Below are 19,255 nucleotides of genomic sequence, written 5' to 3'. Positions count from 1 at the left end.
GGCTTCAAGTTCCTATTTTCTTTTCCCTTCTTCCTTTTGTACCCTAAGAAGCTATAATAAAAGGCATAATGCAAAATATTTGTAAAACTGCTGCTATCTGTAGCTGTCAATCTTGTGGCAGTTATGAATGGGGAAAAGTGCATTTTAAGTTAGGGGTTTGCTCTAGTACCTGCTATTTTCCAAATATTTTAAATATTTCTTAGCCTGTTTATAGGCCTTGATTTTCCCTTTCCAGTTTGTATAGTCCCAGCTTCTCCCTGGCAGCACATGAAGAAGTGGGCTGTGCCACGAAAGTTCATGATACTATCTACATGTTTTGTTAGTCTATAAAGTGCTACCAGACCATTTGTTGTTTTTTTCTGTAAGGGTATGTCTACACTACAGCACTAATTCAAACTAACTTAATTCGAATTAGTTAATTCGAACTAAGCTAATTCGAACTAGTGCATCTAGACATAAAAACTAGTTTGAATTAGCATTTTGCTAATTCGAACTAGCATGTCTGCATTGAGTGGACCCTGAACCGAGGTTAAGGATGGCCGGAAGCAGTGCTGGCAGGGTATCAGGTTAGGACTTAGAGCGTGGAGCTGTTGCCTCATTAGTTCCCATAATATAAGAACTAGAGGACACCACATGAAATGAATGGGTAGCAGGCTTCAAACTAATAACAGAAAGTTCTTCTTCACAAAGCAAATAGTCAACCTGTGGAACTCCTTGCTGCATGAGGCTGTGAAGGCTAGAACTATAACAGAGTTTAAAGAGAAGTTAGATGAAGTCATGGAGGTTGGATCCATGGAGTGGTATTAGCCAGGGGGTGGGAACGGTGTCCCTGGCCTCTGTTTGTGGAAGGCTGGAGATGGATGGCACGAGACAAATGGCTTGGTCATTGTCTTCGGTCCACCCCCTCCGGGGTAGCTGGTGTTGGCCACTGTCGACAGACAGGCTACTGGGCTAGATGGACCTCTGGTCTGACCCAGTATGGCCGGTCTTATGTTCTAAGCTCAGGGCTCAAGGTCGGGGGTCTCACTCGACCACCTTGATTTTCATACAAACCTGCTCCTGGGTTTACATGTGGCCTTTGGTGGCCAGGCTGGCAGCTATCCTGCCCTAGACAGCCACTTTCCCGTGCCTAGTGCAGAGACTGTGGACGTTGGAGGCCTCCCCCCCAAACCAGGATGAAGTCCACGATCTCCACACTAGACCAGGCAGGCACCCACCTCTTGCAGCCATGGACAAGCTCTTGGGAGCCACCAGCCTGGTCCCGGGAAGAGGCGGAGGGCTGAGTGGCAGCGGATGGCTGGCTCATGCTGTGCCAGGTGCAAGGTCTGCTGGCTGGGTGCTGGCAGGCTTGCACCTGGCACGGTCACCGTAGCCAGACCGTGGTCCTTTAAGGACTCCCGGGGCCGGGAGGGGAGCAGAAGAGTTTCCCTGGCTTGACCCAGAGTGGCCACCAGGGCAAGCTGGGAAGGGCTAGCCTCCAACTAGCTACACAGCCCTTAATTCGAACTACTTAATTCGAACTAGGCGTTAGTCCTCGTAGAATGAGGTTTACCTACTTCGAATTAAGTGCTCCGCTAGGTCAAATTGAGTTCAAACTAGCGGTTTGTATGTGTAGCACCTATGAAAGTTAATTCGAACTAATGGCTGTTAGTTCGAATTAACTTTGTAGTGTAGACATACCCTAACAGACTAACTCGGCTATCCCCTGAAGCACCTTTTCAGGTGTTACTCAGAAAGATTAGGAAAAAAGAGACACATCCTAAGAGGTAAGGCCAGATTCTGGCACCACTGCAGTGTTCTGGTAGGTTAGGGTATGTCTACACTACCCCGCTAGTTCGAACTAGCGGGGTAATGTATGCATACCGCACTTGCTAATGAAGCCCGGGATTTGAATTTCCCGGGCTTCATTAGCATAAGCGGGGAGCCGCCATTTTTAAATCCCCGCTGCTTCGAACCCCGTGTAGCGCGGCTACACGGGGTTCGAACTAGGTAGTTCGGACTAGGGTCCTATTCCGAACTACCGTTACTCCTCGTGAAACGAGGTGTACCGGTAGTTCGGAATAGGCACCCTAGTCCGAACTACCTAGTTCGAGCCCCGTGTAGCCGCGCTACACGGGGTTCGAAGCAGCGGGGATTTAAAAATGGCGGCTCCCCGCTTATGCTAACGAAGCCCGGGAAATTCAAATCCCGGGCTTCATTAGCAAGTGCGGTATGCATACATTACCCTCCTAGTTCGAACTAGGAGGGTAGTGTAGACATACCCTTAGAGAGGGTAATCCTCTGAGCACAGACATATGCAATCTTGTTACTCAACCTCTAGCACACAGGCATGTGTAGAGCAGAAGTTAACAACATGCCAAGTGCTCTGGCCATTCTGAGCAACAGAGAAATTCATAAGTAGTTGAGCAAGTCTACTATGAAATAGAGCAATGCTGGAGCACACTGATCCAAGGAGTGGACAGTATTAAAGAGATGCACAGGTACTTCTGTGCAATGCTTCCCAGGAACCTGAGCCACAGTCTATGTTATGTGAATTTCCTTCCCTCTCTCACAAACTACTCAAAAAGCATCTGAGAAAATTGTAAGGCTTAGTACGCAAAGGAGATTATACCCCAAAATCCAGGAAAAAATGTTAATTTTCACTATTTAAAAATATTGAAATTAAGGAAAGATCAAAGCTCTTAAGATATATAATTGAAACACTTTAATCTTTTAGGTTGTTTTCAGGGCAAACCTAGAAATGCCTCACAACTGAGAGCTTGAGCCCTCCTTGTGGCTTACAAAACTTTCAACCAATGTAGTCCATCCTACACCCTGTCAATCTAGTGTGGCCCAATTTCTAATTTGTGAAAACTGGACACTGAGCACCGATATCTCCCCCATTCCCTGCTATGCCCCTTCCCTCAAGGCCTCACCTCTTGCTCCATCTCTTCCCATCAAGTTGCTGCTTTCTGTGCCTCTTTCCCACTTACAGTTCTTTCCACCGCCTTCTACCAAATGGGTAGGGATTTAGGGGCTTAATGGTGATTGGCGCAGAACACTGCTGGGCTCTAGCAGTGGCGGGGTGAGTGGCACAGGATGGAGAAGGGAAAGAGGCACTCCAAAGATAGGGGTTAGGTGACCAAGGCATGGCCAGGAAGGGATAGCCACACTTGGGGCAGAACAGGGGAGACACCAGTACTTCTTTATGTTTGAGCCATGACTGTGTGCTCTGCTGCTCCTCCAGCAGTAGCTGTTGCTCTTCCAGATAACAGATGTTGGCTCCTGCAAGAGATCGGACACGGTCAGGTTTCCTTTTCAACCAGATTTTCCAGTCAAAAGTCAATCTGGCAACCCTACGCCAGTCTCTCATTTGATTAGGTCTATTCAACACTTTAGGCTATATTCATGCTTCATATTTCAGTTTAAACTTCTTTGTGAAAGTGTAAACATGAAAGTCTGATTTTTAACAGATGCTTCAGTAAGGTGAGCTTTTGGAGAGCTCAATTAATACTACTTTTACTATGATTAAAGCTGATGCTACCACATTGTGTAACAACATTAAACAGTAAGGCTGTGTCTAGACTGGCCACTTTTTCCGGAAAAGCACTTGCTTTTCCGGAAAAACTTGCCAGCTGTCTACACTGGCCACTTGAATTTCTGCAAAAACACGGACGATCTCATGTAAGATTGTTAGTGCTTTTGCGGAAATACTATGCTGCTACCGTTCGGGCAAAAGTCTTTTTCCAAAAAACTTTTGCGCAAAAGGGCCAGTGTAGACAGCAGAGATTTGTTTTCCGCAAAAAAGCCCCAGTCGCAAAAATGGCGATCGGGGCTTTTTTGCGGAAAAGCGCGTCTAGATTGGCCACGGACGCTTTTCCGCAAAAAGTGCTTTTGCGGAAAAGCGTCCTGCCAATCTAGACGTGCTTTTCTGAAAATGCTTTTAACGGAAAACTTTTCCGCATTTTGTAGCATTTCCGGAAAATCATGCCAGTGTAGATGTAGCCTAAATGATTTTCCCCTTTTGTAGCTACAAAAAACTCACCCAAAAGAAGTGATGTTTCCTATAGCTTTTGTAATGTACCACACTTTTTAATATGAACATGTAGGTTACATAGCAAGATGATGTACCAAATAAAATATTTTAATGGAGGCCAATTTTAATTAATAATACATTTGAAAGAATGGTTTATATGGCATGATGGTTTGAAGAGAAGGAAGGAAATTTATACTCAGTTACAAGAACAGTTTATTTATTCATTATGAAGCAATATAAAAGAACAGAAAATTTGGGAGGAAAAAGAGAAAATTTTGTATCACTATTCACCTTTTCCTAGCTTTTAATTCCATGTTGGCACAGGTGATCAAGGCTTTTAACATTTTAGTAGAAAAAAAGAAAATAACGAGAATTTAAAAAATTTCCTTTTTTCTAAGAATGTATTAACTTAGACAATAGAGTCAGATTTTTAAGACATTTCAGAACACAGCAGATTCTATTGTGAAATCAGATTTTCCACAGAGCTCTTAAACAAAATAGTTGCTGGACTTCTGATCTGCCCTTTCTGTAGCTAGAACAAAAGTGTTGTAATTTCTGTTTCCTACATCCATCGTCGCCATTCTGTCTTCACAAAAACAGCCTAGCTTTCTTGAAAATAAAAGTGATCCATAAAAAACAAGACAGACATCCTCTCTGTCTTGTAATTATATATGAGCAGTCAAAAGGTGCTTCACTTTACATTCAAAGCCAGAGCCTTTTACAATGTTTGTTCCTTCTGCAATAAATCCTTTAAAAAAAAAAAGGCAGATTTTTTATTTCATCCGAAACATGCTTCAAACATTTTCACCTCTTTCCACCAATAGCTAATATGGTTAATATAAAGGTGACTCCACATAATCTTACAAGTGCACACTGTATTTTTTTAATGCCTGTCCTATATTTGTGTTAGAGTACAAAATATCTGCAACTTTTCTTTTACCATATTTAATAGAAGATATGTCAGACAGCTTAGTCAGATCTTCCTAAGGATATGAAACTGAAGTTCACTTTATCAATCATTTATGGTTCCATTTAAAGACCTTAAAGAAATATCTCAGGACTCTGCATCAAGTTCATATAAAAATAACTCTATTAATATATTACTGCCCTTAAGTCTAACAAAGTACAGATGGAGCTGGTGCCACTACCGATTAAAATTGCCTGACACATTTCTGACTGCTAGCAGCTGAAAACTGTTGCTTATAATAATTCTGATGACCTTTTATTTGAGAAATTTAGTATCAAATCTACCAAATCACACTCTGGGGTAGGAATTTCAAATTTGGCAGGCTGAGTAGACCGTGGTAGGGTTGTGCCTTTGCCATCTTTGTAAAAAAAATCACATTTCTAACAATTGCTGGAGTAACTAGTATTTCTCCCTGAAATATAATTGCACTCTGCACACACAACTCATTTCTATTTGAAAGAATAGTGTTCTCTTTACATACTTGGTGTTTTTTTCACTATCTAGCCCTGTAAAATCATGAGTTTCCACATCTGAGGTTTTCCATCTTGCTCTGTTACCTCTCTCAGCCTCTCTTTAGAAAATAGGTAATTAATGTATTATATTTACTGTTTCCACCTCCACAGTTCACTCCTTGCTGGGTTATGGCTAGTATGCAGTTGCACAGTTCAGTATTTATGCCAACAGGATCTCTTCCTGGGTAATACTTGATCTGTACATCATTCCTCTGCAGTTGCATTTTCTTCCACCGTTGGTGTCATGAATAATAGCTTTCTCCAATGCTTTTGAGAGTTTTATGGTCAGATTACATGTTCACAGTGCAATCAGAAGTGTATTGGCAATTTTTCTGTATCCAAAGAGTATTGATAAGAATCTCTTTTAGAATTTCCTGCATAGCCCTTCTCGGTCACAAAGAATGGCTTGCTCACGAATACAACAGGTCCCCTCTTGCAGGATGCTAGCCCACAGACCCAACACAGATGAGTTATACAGCAGCAGCAGAGGTTCCTCTGAGTTGTAATATTTCAAATTTTTCCAAATCACCTCTGATATTCCAGAATGCTTGCTTGTGTTGGTCTGTCCTCTCTCAAACAGTGTCTTCTTGTGTCATCTTTCTCAGGATTCAACCATACTCAGAAAGAAGGTTGCAAAACTTGCTACAGAAATGGCCATTCCCACATATCTTTACATTTGAACGTCACTGGGTGTTTGCATTTCTCTAATTGTCTTCACTTGCTCGGAGTCCACTTTCAGGCTTTTGAACATCAACAAATGTCCAACATATGACACCATGGTTACTCTCAACCTGAGTTTTTCTTAGTTACATTTAATATTAATGTATCTGCATCTCTCTATTTAAAAACTGTAGTAATTTGTAGTCATCATCTCATTGGGCTCATTCTGGATAATCACCCTCTCTCAGCCACATCATCTACTATTGTCCAGAATCCTGTCAGGTCCTTCAGTTCTTGGCTCCAGCTGTTTGGGAATGTATCTGATGCTGGACTGATTCCCACTGTCATTCTTAACTATCAACACTTCATCACTAGAGACAGATCTGGCAATATGTACTCAACTGGAGACAGAAGGAAATGAATCTGTTTCAAAGCTTTGTATATAGGGGTCTATGCCTGTTCTCAGTTTTCTGGATGTCTTTCTTACCACAAGACTGCTTTTTTTTCCCTGTGCTCTTTTCTACAGGCTGTATAATTGCATAATTCTGCAGACTCCGCAGTTCATCTTTCACTGGCAGTAGTAACATAATAGATACTTTTCTTTTTTGCCAATTTACCTGGCTTCACACTGGTGTCAATCTCTATTTTATAACTACAAGATAGGTATCCATCTCCTTGAAACACATCTCTACACTCCATCCAGTTACCCTCAGTCACCTCACTGTCCACCTTCATTATATTCTGGAACTGTACTTTTTATCAGGTTCATGGTTTGGCTGTCTTACTACTCTGAAGTGGTACTGCTGCCCTAACTTAGTACCTCATAAAGCCTGGTCTTTATTTATTTCTTGTTCCTGGATTTCTTTTAACTTTATGTTTTTGCAGTGAGCCTACAAGGATTGTGCTAGGGGCAGGAGCAGTACATAGATCTCTCCTTCTTCCCTACCGCAACGGGTGCACAGCACAGATACACATGCTGACTCCAACAGACAACCACTTTGAGCAGTGGGTGGGACCACTGTGCCGTGGCAGGCTGCATCCAAATGTTTGGAGAACCAGATTGGGTCCACAGGCTGTATTATGCCCACCTCTGTTCTCGGGTCTTCTTACACAGTGTTTACATTGTTTACCATCTGTTTGGTAACCTGCATGATATCCTGAGACTTACTGTCACTTATTAGTTACTGTGTGTGCCCTGGATTTGTTTTTTCTTCTATCTGGATAAACACTTGGCCACAAAATTATTAAATCGATCACACATACAGCATTTTTTCCCATAAACCAAAAACTTTTTACATGTCTTCTCCCTCAGTACTTGTAAGTATCATTATTATCCACTGACATACCTGGTTTTGGTTTCTCTTTGTAATGTATTACATGGACAATTTCTGCTGGAGGCTCTTACAGGATTCTAATCCTTGCTTTGGATAGCTTTGCAGACCTGTATATCTCTGAACTTTTCTCCAAAGCCAAATCAGCTTCCCTCAGCAACTGCTCTTGCACTTGCAAATCTCATCTCTCACATACTATGTGATCTCTTATCAATGAATCTTTAATATTGCAAAATTACAATGGCTGCTAGCACTACAAAATCAGTGCTGTATTAATCTACACCACCCTCAGATAGCTGATCTGAAATAAAGAAATTATATTTTCACCATTTCACTCTTTCTGGATTACAAGGAGTATTAAAGCAGTCTATAAGTGCTTCTGAGGTGCACAGAGCTTGTGAAATTCTGAGCATGAAGTCTCACTTGTCCCTCTCCTCCTTATTCCAAACAGTTAACAAGTTTTATTTTCTCAGCACCCTCTTTATCCAACATAGTAATATTTATAGAGAGGTTTATGTCCTCTTTCCAGCTCTTCCATAACTGAGCTAAATTCTTACCTGATATGTTTAATGTCCCTGGATGATTTAGCCCTTCTATTTCTTCTTATCTGCCTTGTCTTTTAATACAAACTATGGACTCACAGAAATGTTTTGCTATCTGCGGGACAGCTCTGAATGGTTTTTCCTGCTGTCTAGGACTCAATTAGCACTGTCACCATATTTTGTGCTTTATGACATCTGGATCATCTGCTGTATAAAATCTCGGTCTGACACAGGTTTAACTACTCCAGCTTTAGTGTGGCTATTCACGATATAGTTTCTTCAGCCTCATGGTTTCTTAGGTCCCTAGGAGGTGTCTCTTCCAAATAGCTCCCCCCAGAAAACAGTATGATAGCTGAAAGTGCTGTTAGTCTATGCTGCAGATGTATGCAGAAGGGGTTCTACACATAAAATAGGCTCAGGTCTGGGGTTTGCGCTTTACATCTTCACTCTCTTGCTCCTCAACACAGGTACAGGCACACCACCATCGCACCTTTCTTGGACCCTACAAATTTACCAGAGGTGATGGAGTGAAGAGAAAGAGGATGGCTCTGGTGTGGGCAGATGTTGGAGAGGTCTCAGAGAAATGGGCAGGATGGAGCAAAAGCTGTAGGAGTTAGAGCAGTAGTAGGAGAATGTGAGCAGCAGCCATGGAACATCAGGGGTAGAGCAATCAAGGGATAAGTTAGGTCATTCCAAGGAAGAAAGAAGTGGAGAAAGGGGGCAGGGAACAGCACTGAATTAGGGGATTGTTGCCAGAGCTTTGCAGTCTCTCCCTCAAAAAACATCCATAAAAAAGTATCTATTCACTGATTGGATATGATCTCCATCACTGTAGTATCTATGCACCTACAATCATTAAAGGTATTTATCCTCTTGTGAGGTAGGAAGTTCCATTATCATCATTTTTACTGATGGGAGAATGAGTCACAGATAGACTAAGGGTATGTCTACACTTGCTCCCTAGTTCGAACTAGGCATGCAAATGTAGCGGACCAAAATTGCTAATGAAGCGGGGATTTAAATATCCCGTGATTCATTAGCATAATCTCGCCTGTGCACAAAAAATGAGGAGTAATGTTAGTTCGAACCAAGGGGGTTGATTCGAACTAACACCTCCCAGAGCACACTTCCTGGTTCGAATCAGCTGGTGAGCGGAATGGCATGTGGGCGAGATTATGCTAATGAAGCGTGAGATAGTTAAATCCCCACTTCATTAGCAATTTTGGTCAGCAACATTTGCATCCCTAGTTCGAACTAGGGAGCAAGTGTAGATGTACTCTAAGTGACTTGCCCAAAGTCACACAGAAAGTTTGCCCAAAGCAGAATACTGAATGTAGGTCTTGAAAGTCATAAGAATATAAGAATGGCCATACTGGGTCAGAGCAAAGGTCCATCTAGCCCAGTATCCTGTTTGCTGACAGTGGCCACTTCCAGATGCCCCAGAAGGAGTGAACAGAACAGGGAATTATCAAGTGATCCCTCTCTTGTCATCCATTTCCAGCCTCTGACAAACAGAGAATAGGGACACCATTCTTACCCATCCTGGCTAATACGTCTTGATGGACTGAAGTTCCATGAATGTATCTACTTCTTTTTTGAACCCAGTTAAACTCCAAATCTTCACAATATGCTCTGGCAACGATTTCCACAGGTTGACCATGCGCTACATAAAGAAAAACATCCTTGTGTTTGTTTGTTAAGTCCAAGATCCTAATCAATGTTCTCATGCTCCACCTGCGAATGTGTCCTTTTCAAACAATGTCCCTGCTGACTCCAGTCTAGCCCCTGTATCAACTTCCATGCTCCTAAATCTGCTTAGCCATGGGGAATGAAAATTATACTTTTTTGGACAGACAGAAGAGGCAAGATGGTGCAGAGACAGCGAAGGGATAATGAAGAGGCTGATGAAATAGTTATTTAAAACAAAAACATACCCACAAACTTCATTAATGCAGTTAAGGTTGCCCAGTTGTATCTCATGCCCATGTAGAAAATCAGTTTTAGCAAAACTAACCTCTGAAAACCATGAAATAATGAATTAACATATACACCAATGCAAACTTATCTCTATTTTCTATTATGAAAGAGAAACTAATATACAGAATATCTACGCATACTCCATCCTAGCAAATGCATTCAGAGAATCGGGCTTACAGCCACTGTAGGACAGAGTCTAATGTCTTCTCTTTGCTAAGGCAAAACTTGTATTTAGATGAACTAAACTGAACTGCAGCTAGATTTACCTGTCCTCCACTCTAATATTTATCAAACACCCATCCACCTACTAAATTTTTCAACTTCTTCACTTCCTTTTATAACCCATTGCCAGCTCTCATTATACTTTCACTCACGGATCAATAAACCCCATACCATACATCTCCCACCTCACTGCAGACAATTCCTACACCAAGACGACCTCTGTGCACTAACAACCTACAGAACTCGGTGTCAAAATGAGATGTACAGTACATCTCAAGGAACACCTACACGTCTATCCTTCAATCACACTTGGGACGGGGGAGGAAGGAGAGTGAAATGGGCCTCAACTCCCACAAAACTCTTCTTATCACAGCTTTGCCAAGCTGCTAAAACTGATCCCTTCATCATTTAATACATCTACATGTACCACAATGACTATAGCTGGAGGCCATGCAAATTCCAGGGGGAGATAATCAGGATTTCAGTGCATAAGTAACAAGCCCAGTGCTGTTAAAGTAGATGTGCTGGATTCCAGATGCAGATGGTCTCCTCTGATTTTCTCTATCCCCAGGAAGAGTGCACAGAGTGCCATTGTGAATAAACATCATGTGACATATAACCTCAGCCATGCAGAACACAACACTATCCACAACCTCAGAAACAACTGTGACATTATAATCAAAGAGGCTTACACAGGAGATACAGTAGTCATCATGAATTAGTCAGATATGAACAGGAGAGTGCCAGAAAACTCACCACCACCACATTCTACAGAACTCTTTCCTCTGATCCCACTGAGGAATACCAAAAGAAACTACACCATCTATTCAAGAAACAGCTACAGCTCAGGACCAAATCTATACAAACACACCCCTAGACTCCTGACCAGGAGAATTCTATCTGTTATCCAAGATCCATAAACCTGGACATCCCATTGTCTCAGGCATTGGCACACTTACAGCAGAATTATCCAGACATGTTAACTCTCTCCTCAGAACCTATGCTACCAGAACTCCTAGCTACCTTCCAGATACCACTGAATTCCTGAGGAAACTTCAAGAATATTACTGATGTTCTTTAAAACCATCCTGGACACCATGGATAAAGAAACTCTTTACACCAACATTCCACATGAGAATGGTACAGGGATTGTCAAGCTTTCAGGAACACTATTCCTAATGATGCCACAGCACACCTGGTGGCTGAGCTATGTGACTTTGTCCTCATCCACAACTATTTCTAATTTGAGGACAATTTATACCTTTAAGTCAGCAGCACTGCTAATGGGCACCTGCATGGCCCCACATTTTTATGGCTGATCTCAAACAATGTTTCCTCAGCTCTCGTCTCCTACTAATTGATGACATCATCATATGGACCCTTAAGAAGGAGACCATTGAAGAATTACACAGGAATGTCAACAATTTCCCATCCCAATATCAATGGACCAGTACACACAAGTCCTTGATACCGCAATACAAATATATGCCTCTAGTTTTCATCCAGGACACATCACACGAACAATTGTCTACAGTCAAACCCTAAGTTACAGACAGATTTACTCCAATCCAACAGAGACAGACAAACACCTAAAATATCTTTACCAAGCATTCTTAAAACTTAAATACTCAACTGGGGAATTGAGAAAACAGATTGACAGAGCCAGACAAATACCCAGAACTCAACTACTTCAAGACAGGCTCAACAAGGAAAACAACAGAACACTACTGGTCATCACCTACAGCCCCCAGCTTAAACCCCTCCAGCACATCATTGACAATCTACACCCTTTTCTGGAAAACAATCCCTCACTCACACAGGCCTTGGTAAACAGGCCAGTCCTCGCCTACAGACAACCCTCCAATCTGAAGCAAATCCTTTCCAGCAGCCACACATCACACCCCAGATACACTTACCTAGGAACCTACCCCTGCAACAAGCTTCACTGCTAACTCTGTCCATATATCTATACAGCAACACCATCAGAGGACCTAACTACATAAGCCACCACATCAGGGGCTCATACAACTGTGCATCCTCTAATGTGATATTTATGCTATCAAATGCCAGCAGTGCCTTTCTGCCATGTATACTGGTCAAACTGGACAGTCTATACAACAAAGGATAAATTGACACAAATTAGACATCAGAAATGGTAACACACACAAACATGCAGGGGAACATTTTAACCTGCCTGGTACTCAATCATGAATTTAAATGTAGCCATTCTTCTACAACAATATTTCACCAACCAATTACAGACAGTCTGTAGAAGGAATTCATCTTCAAATTTGACTGTTACCTAGACATTAACTGGTTGGTGCACTACAAAGTCCATTTCTCCTACCTCTATGTATGTCCATTTTCACATCAAAGCTATGAAAGGGACACATCCAGCCCATTTAATTAGCCTCATTAAAACAGGTCCTGCAATTGACAGGTACTTTTGCTGTGTGCATATACACCCACACACACTTACATGCCCTTATATACACCCACACTTCATCTGATTAAGTGGATTTTACCATGAAAGCTCATGAGTCTCTATATATTCTTCTTAGTTTCTAAGGGTACGTCTACATTACAACGTTAATTCGAACTTAGTTCAAATTAGTTAATTCGAACTAAGCTAATTCGAACTAACGCGTCTAGAACTAAAAACTAGTTCGAATTAGCGTTTTGCTAATTCGAACTAGCAAGTCCACATTGAGTGGACCCTGAACAGGGCTTAAGGATGGCCGGAAGCAGTGCCGGCAGGGCATCAGAGGAGGACTTAGAGCATGGAGATGCTGTCTCAGGCTAGCCGAGGGCTGCGCTTAAAGGGTCCCGACCCCCACCCCGGACAGACAGTTCTCAGGGGTGCCCCGCTTGCAAAGCAGTCCGGATTACCCACACTGGGCACATCACACCACTCGGCCATCAGCCCGGCTGCACTTGCCGCAGGCTGCGATCTGGGGAAAGGGGCAATCGGGGGGCTGCAGGAGAGCTTCCACCCCCAGAAACCCGCAGAGCCAGCCCAGTCCTCCCCATCGGGGGCTCGTGCCCCATTCCTCCCTCACCTCCTTCCACTTACCCTTCCCTAGCCCCCCTTCTTACTGATGTACAAAATAAAGATAACGTTTCTTCCAACATTGACTCTGTCTTTATTGAACAAAACTGGGGGAGATTGGGAAAAGGAGGTGGGAGAGGGGAAGAGAAAGGCTGGGAGAGGGATAGCAACTAACATGATCAGGGGTTGGGAACAGGTCCCAGATGAAGAGAGGCTACAGAGACTGGGACTGTTCAGCTTAGAAAAGAGGAGATGGAGCGGGGACAGGATAGAGGTCTCTAAAAGCAGGGGTTGGGTGGAGAGGGTGCATACAGAAAAGTTCTTCATGAGTTCCCATAAAGAAGGACTAGAGGACACCAAAGGAAAGGAATGGGTAACAGACTTCAAACTAGTAAGAGAAAGTTGTTGTTCCCAAAGCAAATAGTTAACCTGTGGAACTCCTTGCTGCAGGAGGCTGTGAAGGCTACAACTAGAACAGAGTTTAAAGGGAAGTGAGATCAAGTCATGGAGGTAGGAGTGGTCTCCCTGACCAAAGTTTGTGGAAGGCTGGAGAGGGATGGCACGAGACAAATGGCTTGGTCACTGTCTTTGGGACATCCCCTCCAGGGTCCCTAGGGTTGGCCACTGTCGGCAGACAGGCTACTGGGCTAGATGGACCTTTGGTCTGACCCAGGACGGCCATTGTAAGCTCAGGGCTCAGGGTCGGGGGTCTCAGTGGACCCCCTTGATTTTCATGCATACCTGCTCCTGGGTGGCCAGGCTGGCAGCTCTCCTGCCCTAGACGGCCACTTTCCTGAGACTAGTGTGGAGATCGTGGACAAAGTCCACGATGTCCGCACTAGCCCAGGAAGGTGCCCGCCTCTTGTGGTACAGGGCAAGCTCCCGGGAGCCGCCAGCCTGGTCCCGGGAAGAGGGGGTGGGCTGGGGGACATCGGGTGGGTGGCTCTGTGCCGTACCAGGTGCAGGGTCTGCTGGCTGGGTGCTGGCAAGCTTGCACCTGGCACGGGCACCGTAGCCAGCCCGTGCCCCTTTAAGGGGTCCGGGGCCGGGAGGGGGGCAATAGAGTTTCCCTGGTGTTGGCCAGAGTGGCCACCAGGGAAACCTGGGGAGGGCTAGCCTCCCACTAGTTCGAATTAAGGGGCTACACACCCCTTAATTCGAACTAGTAAGTTCGAACTAGGCTTAATCCTCGTAAAATGAGGTTTTCCTAGTTCGAACTAAGCACTCCGCTAGTTCGATTCAAATTCGAACTAGCAGAGCGCTAGTGTAGCGGCTATGAATGTTAGTTCGAACTAACGTCTGTTAGTTCGAACTAACATTGTAGTGTAGACATACCCTAAGGCTACATCTAGACTACATGGCTCCGTCGACAGAGCCATGTAAAATAGTTTATTCGTCTTAGTCAAAGGAGCGGGGATTTAAATAATCCACGTTTCATTAAAATAAAAATGGCCACCGCGCGGTGTCGACTATCAGCTAATCCAGCACAGCGCGGCAGTCTAGACGTGGCACGGTCGACAAGGGAAGGCTTTGTCGACCGCTCCAGTATGCCTCATTCAATAATACTTTTGCTATAGGCTCAAGGGTAGAAATTAGGAGATGAACAAAGAAATGCAGTAAATAAATCAAGATTTTTTTGAAGCATTAAAAGGAGGTTGCAACCTCTTTCAGGGAAGGCTCAAACTGGGATGAGTGACAATGAAAGTGAATAATGATTTTTAGATTCATAGAAGCAGATAACTGTTGTGAGAATATAAAATATTTTTGCGCTCATCAAGATTTTTACACCACATTTTTATTGCTTGTGTTTTTCATGCCAGACCAGGCTCAAAGACAAGTTAAGCGTCTCATGTTTAAAAAGTTGCTTCCTAGAGCATAGCCCTCAGCTGATTTTCCACAGAAGCAGAAATACAAGCCTAATAACTTTAATTTGTCAAAGTTCTCATGGGATGTGGATGGAATGACTAAAACCCAGAATAATCCTTAGTAAGCTTTACCTTTATCTATTTTTTTCATCTACACAATCCAAGCCCATAAAATTATTCAAAATAATATATAGACCTCTAAAAAGGCCATACTTGTGTCTTTCTTTGTATCTGTCAAGGCATGAAATCCACAGAAATTTATTCAGATACACACAGAAGCACTAAGAACAGTTGTCACACCCTAAGTATTTCAACAGATAAGTTTTCCAGAAAACAGTTTTGCCAATTATCTTAAATATATGGACAGAAAACACAGTTTTCATTGTTTTCTGTCCATGTAATGAGGAAAGGGGTGTACACACAATTTTCCCCTAATTAATAAAATAAAACAATGAAAATGTGTTTTGACCATATACTTGAGATAATTAGCAAAACTGATTATTTGCTGAAAAATATATGAATAAAGATGCTCTAACATCTCTCTTGAAAATATATTTATGGTATAGTATGGGGGAAATATATTTTTCCATACCTTAGATGCAGAAAGGTTGGACAAAGTCTGAGAATCTTTCATTAATTTTCACGTCTTGTCCAGAGAAACATATTAATCTAGTTAGTTCACAAGAGTTTATTTAAGGTACAACACTTCTATTTCTAAAGTGAAGTTCTACATGAAAAATTGACTCATGAAAAATAAAAAAAGACAGTTTATAGTCCCAAGTTTATTGGCACTCAGTAGTTCACGTACAAAATATGCTTTTCTTAGAAAGTAAATATATGTTTTCTTCCCTCAAAGCATCAGCCCTGCAAACTCAGCTGTGCTCTTGACAATCATGTATCATGCTACTGTAGTGTACGTTCACAAGATGCATTATGTCCTCATTGACACCTATACAACCCCATTGAGGTTGCAGAAGTGTCTCTGACTGGAATTTAGTCAACAGTTCTATAGAAGATACATAAGGAAGGTTAGATTGCACACACCTACCCCGGTAATGTGCAGTGCTTACAGAAGCAAGGGAGCAAAAAACTTTTCTGTTAAAATTAGCATTTCTTAGGCTACGTCTAGACTGCAAGCTTCTTCTGGAATAAGCTTTTCTGGAAAAGATCTTACAGAAAAGCTTATTTTGAAAGAGAGCATCCACACAGGAAAAATGCTGCACTGTAGACATACCCTTAGAATACACAATAGAAATAAATCTATTGAGGAAGAAGGTATCATTTTAAACACAATTACTTTTCAAAAGAGACCTCTAAAAGTTTCATAGTTGTTACTAACCAATTTCAGCAGGGGATAACTAACTTAAATACCTAGATTTACATTCATTCTCACTTAAAAACCTGTCAAGGGGTTGTATTTTCTTAGGTCTCATAGGCTAGAATGAAGGAGAGCTGAAGGAAGATCTCTCAGCACCTTGTACATTCAGAGCCTATACTTGTTCTATTTTAAGATGCATTGCATAATTAGGCAGAAGAGATGTGAAGATAAATACTTAAAATGCAAAAAAAATCTTTGATCCATATGCCTTATGTTCTAACTTTAGCAGTCACAGAAAAGATATTTAAATTTCATAATTTGGTTTTTATATCAAAGCTGTTAAATCAAACCTTTTTATATGAAACATTGTAGCCAGGTTGGTCCCAGGATCTTACCGACAGAATATATGAGTGAGAAAATATTAGTTATAGTTATTTGATATAGTTATTTGATAGTTCTAGTTATTTAATATCAGCTATGATATATATATATATTATACTATATTTGAAATTAGTTATAGGATATATTTGATAGTTATTTGAGATAACTGTATTTTCCACCCATTCGGAATTAATTTCTCTGTGTGCTTTTATGCCACTTTTCAATACTGTGTTTGAGTGTTTCACAAACATTTGTGAATTTTTAAAAAAAGCTGACAGGAATCAGTCATCAAGAGGGTGTATTTCTGGTGAGGTTTGACAGGGGTTAATTACTGGTACTATATTTTTTAATAGTTATCACCTGCGAACTGGAAGAAAATACAAAATAACAACTTAAAATCTGAAGAGAACACAAAAGAAAATCAGGAGTGAGTTAAATAACAAAGAGGATACATCACAGAAATAGTGCAATGTAAGGTGTTCTCAGTGAAACATGCATTTTGATATGGCCAAAATGTATATGTGTACATTTTTAAATCCCCATTAGTGCGGACTCCGTGCCCTCGGCTACACGCGGCACGGAGTAGGTAGCTCGAATTAGGCTCTTTAATTCGAACTACCATTACTCCTCGGGTGTACCGGTAGTTCGAATTAGAGAGCCTAATTCGAACTACCTACTCCGTGCCGCGTGTAGCCGCGGGCACGGAGTCCGCACTAAGGGAGATTTAAAAATGGCGGCGCCCAGCAAGATGCAAATGAAGCCCAGGATATTTAAATCCCGAGCTTCATTTGCAACTTCAAATGCCTACATTAGCACGGGGGTGGGGGGGGGGGGGGAAGAGAGAGAGAGAGAGAGAGAGAGAGAGAGAGAGAGAAATCACCTGGCTTAGCACTAATGTCCATCACTGCTGTGATTGCTGGAAGCCAAGGGAAGTATCTGCAGGAAGTGCCTGCTTAGCCCCAGGCTCATAGTCCTTGGAACCTGCTTGGTATAGATAGAATTTATAAAGAATTTTCCTGACAGCTTGATGCCAACCTTTGTTGACCGTGTGCCAACAACTATTTTCAGTGGTGTGTGATTCAACTATATTGTATGCATTTTCATTGGAAAGAAAAAGAGCATATGTAGCTCCAAAGCTACTCCTGCCAAATTTCAAATTCCAAAAGCCGGGAGGCAGTAGAGCTTCTCAAAAGAAGGCATCTTTGAAAACAACTGTAACAGTTTTGGTGAAACTTAAAAAAACAAACCCCCAAAACATAATTTGAAGTAGAATCTCAAGATGCTAAATTTTATCCCAAATAGTTAAACTGTGGCAAAATATACAAGTAATTCAATACACAATCTTATAAAGATAAGCATTAGCCACAGTAATATCACCACCACTTTCACTTCCATGTCTAAAGTTCACGTAAAGAGATTTATAATTTGTGACCATATTCCAACATGCATACCAATTTTGAGAATTAAGAATGTTAGCATTTTAATTATACATTCTCCTGCTTCTCATGTAAGACTTTGTACAAGATTCAAGTTTTTAAGCATAATATTAATTACTAATTTAAGCATAATAATAAGCTATATACTATGTCTATAATACTAATAAAATAATAATACTAATAATATAATAATACTAATTGTCATTTTACTTTGCCTGAAAACAACACATGCTGAATATATTAGCTGCAATTGTATAACCCCTGTGAATAAAGCTTTTCATTTTTGAAAATTTTAAAATTAATTATTTTAATTTTAACTATCACTAAGTCTAAATATGGGATTTAGCCCAATCAAATTTTTAACTGCTTTAGATATATTCCACGTTTTCTATAACTACAGGAAATCAATGACTATTTCTAGACATTAACATAAGAAGAACATAAGAATGGCCATAATGGATCAGACCCAAGGTCCATCCAGCCCAGTATCCTGTCTGGGCTAACAGTATCCTGTTGGCTAACAGTGGCCAACGTCAGGTGCTCCAGAGGGAGTGAACTGAACAGGCAATGATCAAGCGATCTCCTGCCATCCATCTCCACTCTCTGACAAACAGAGGCTAGGGACACCATTCTTTACCCATCCTGGCTAAAAGCCATTAATGGACTTAACCTCCATGAATTTATCTAGTTCTCTTTTAAACCCTGTTATAGTCCTAGCCTTCACAACATCCTCAGGCAAGGAGTTCCACAGGTTGACTGTGTGCTGTGTGAAGAAGAACTTCCTTTTATTTGTTTTAAACCCGCTGCCCATTAATTTCATTTGGTGGCCCCTAGTTCTTATATTTTGGGAACAAGTATACAGTATAACTTTTCCTTATTCACTTTCTCTACACCACTCATGATTTTATAAACCTCTATCATATCCCCCCCATTAGTCTCCTCTTTTCCAAGATGAAAGTCCTAGTCTCTTTAATCCCTCC

At 41.6% G+C, this 19,255-nt stretch overlaps 1 protein-coding gene and 1 long non-coding RNA gene across 11 annotated transcripts in view; one reads left to right on the top strand and one right to left on the bottom strand.

The window, feature by feature from the left end:
* Positions 1-19,255, bottom strand: part of PCDH15 (protocadherin related 15) — a 1,467,631-nt gene that overhangs the window by 1,243,839 nt on the left and 204,537 nt on the right. The window lies entirely within an intron of this gene.
* LOC112546455 (uncharacterized) overlaps positions 1-19,255 on the top strand; it is a 95,991-nt gene that overhangs the window by 14,837 nt on the left and 61,899 nt on the right. The window lies entirely within an intron of this gene.

Source organism: Pelodiscus sinensis, chromosome 8 (genome assembly GCF_049634645.1).
Source record: "Pelodiscus sinensis isolate JC-2024 chromosome 8, ASM4963464v1, whole genome shotgun sequence".
NCBI classification, from domain to species: domain Eukaryota; kingdom Metazoa; phylum Chordata; order Testudines; family Trionychidae; genus Pelodiscus; species Pelodiscus sinensis.
This window is presented reverse-complemented; position numbering and strand designations above follow the sequence as displayed.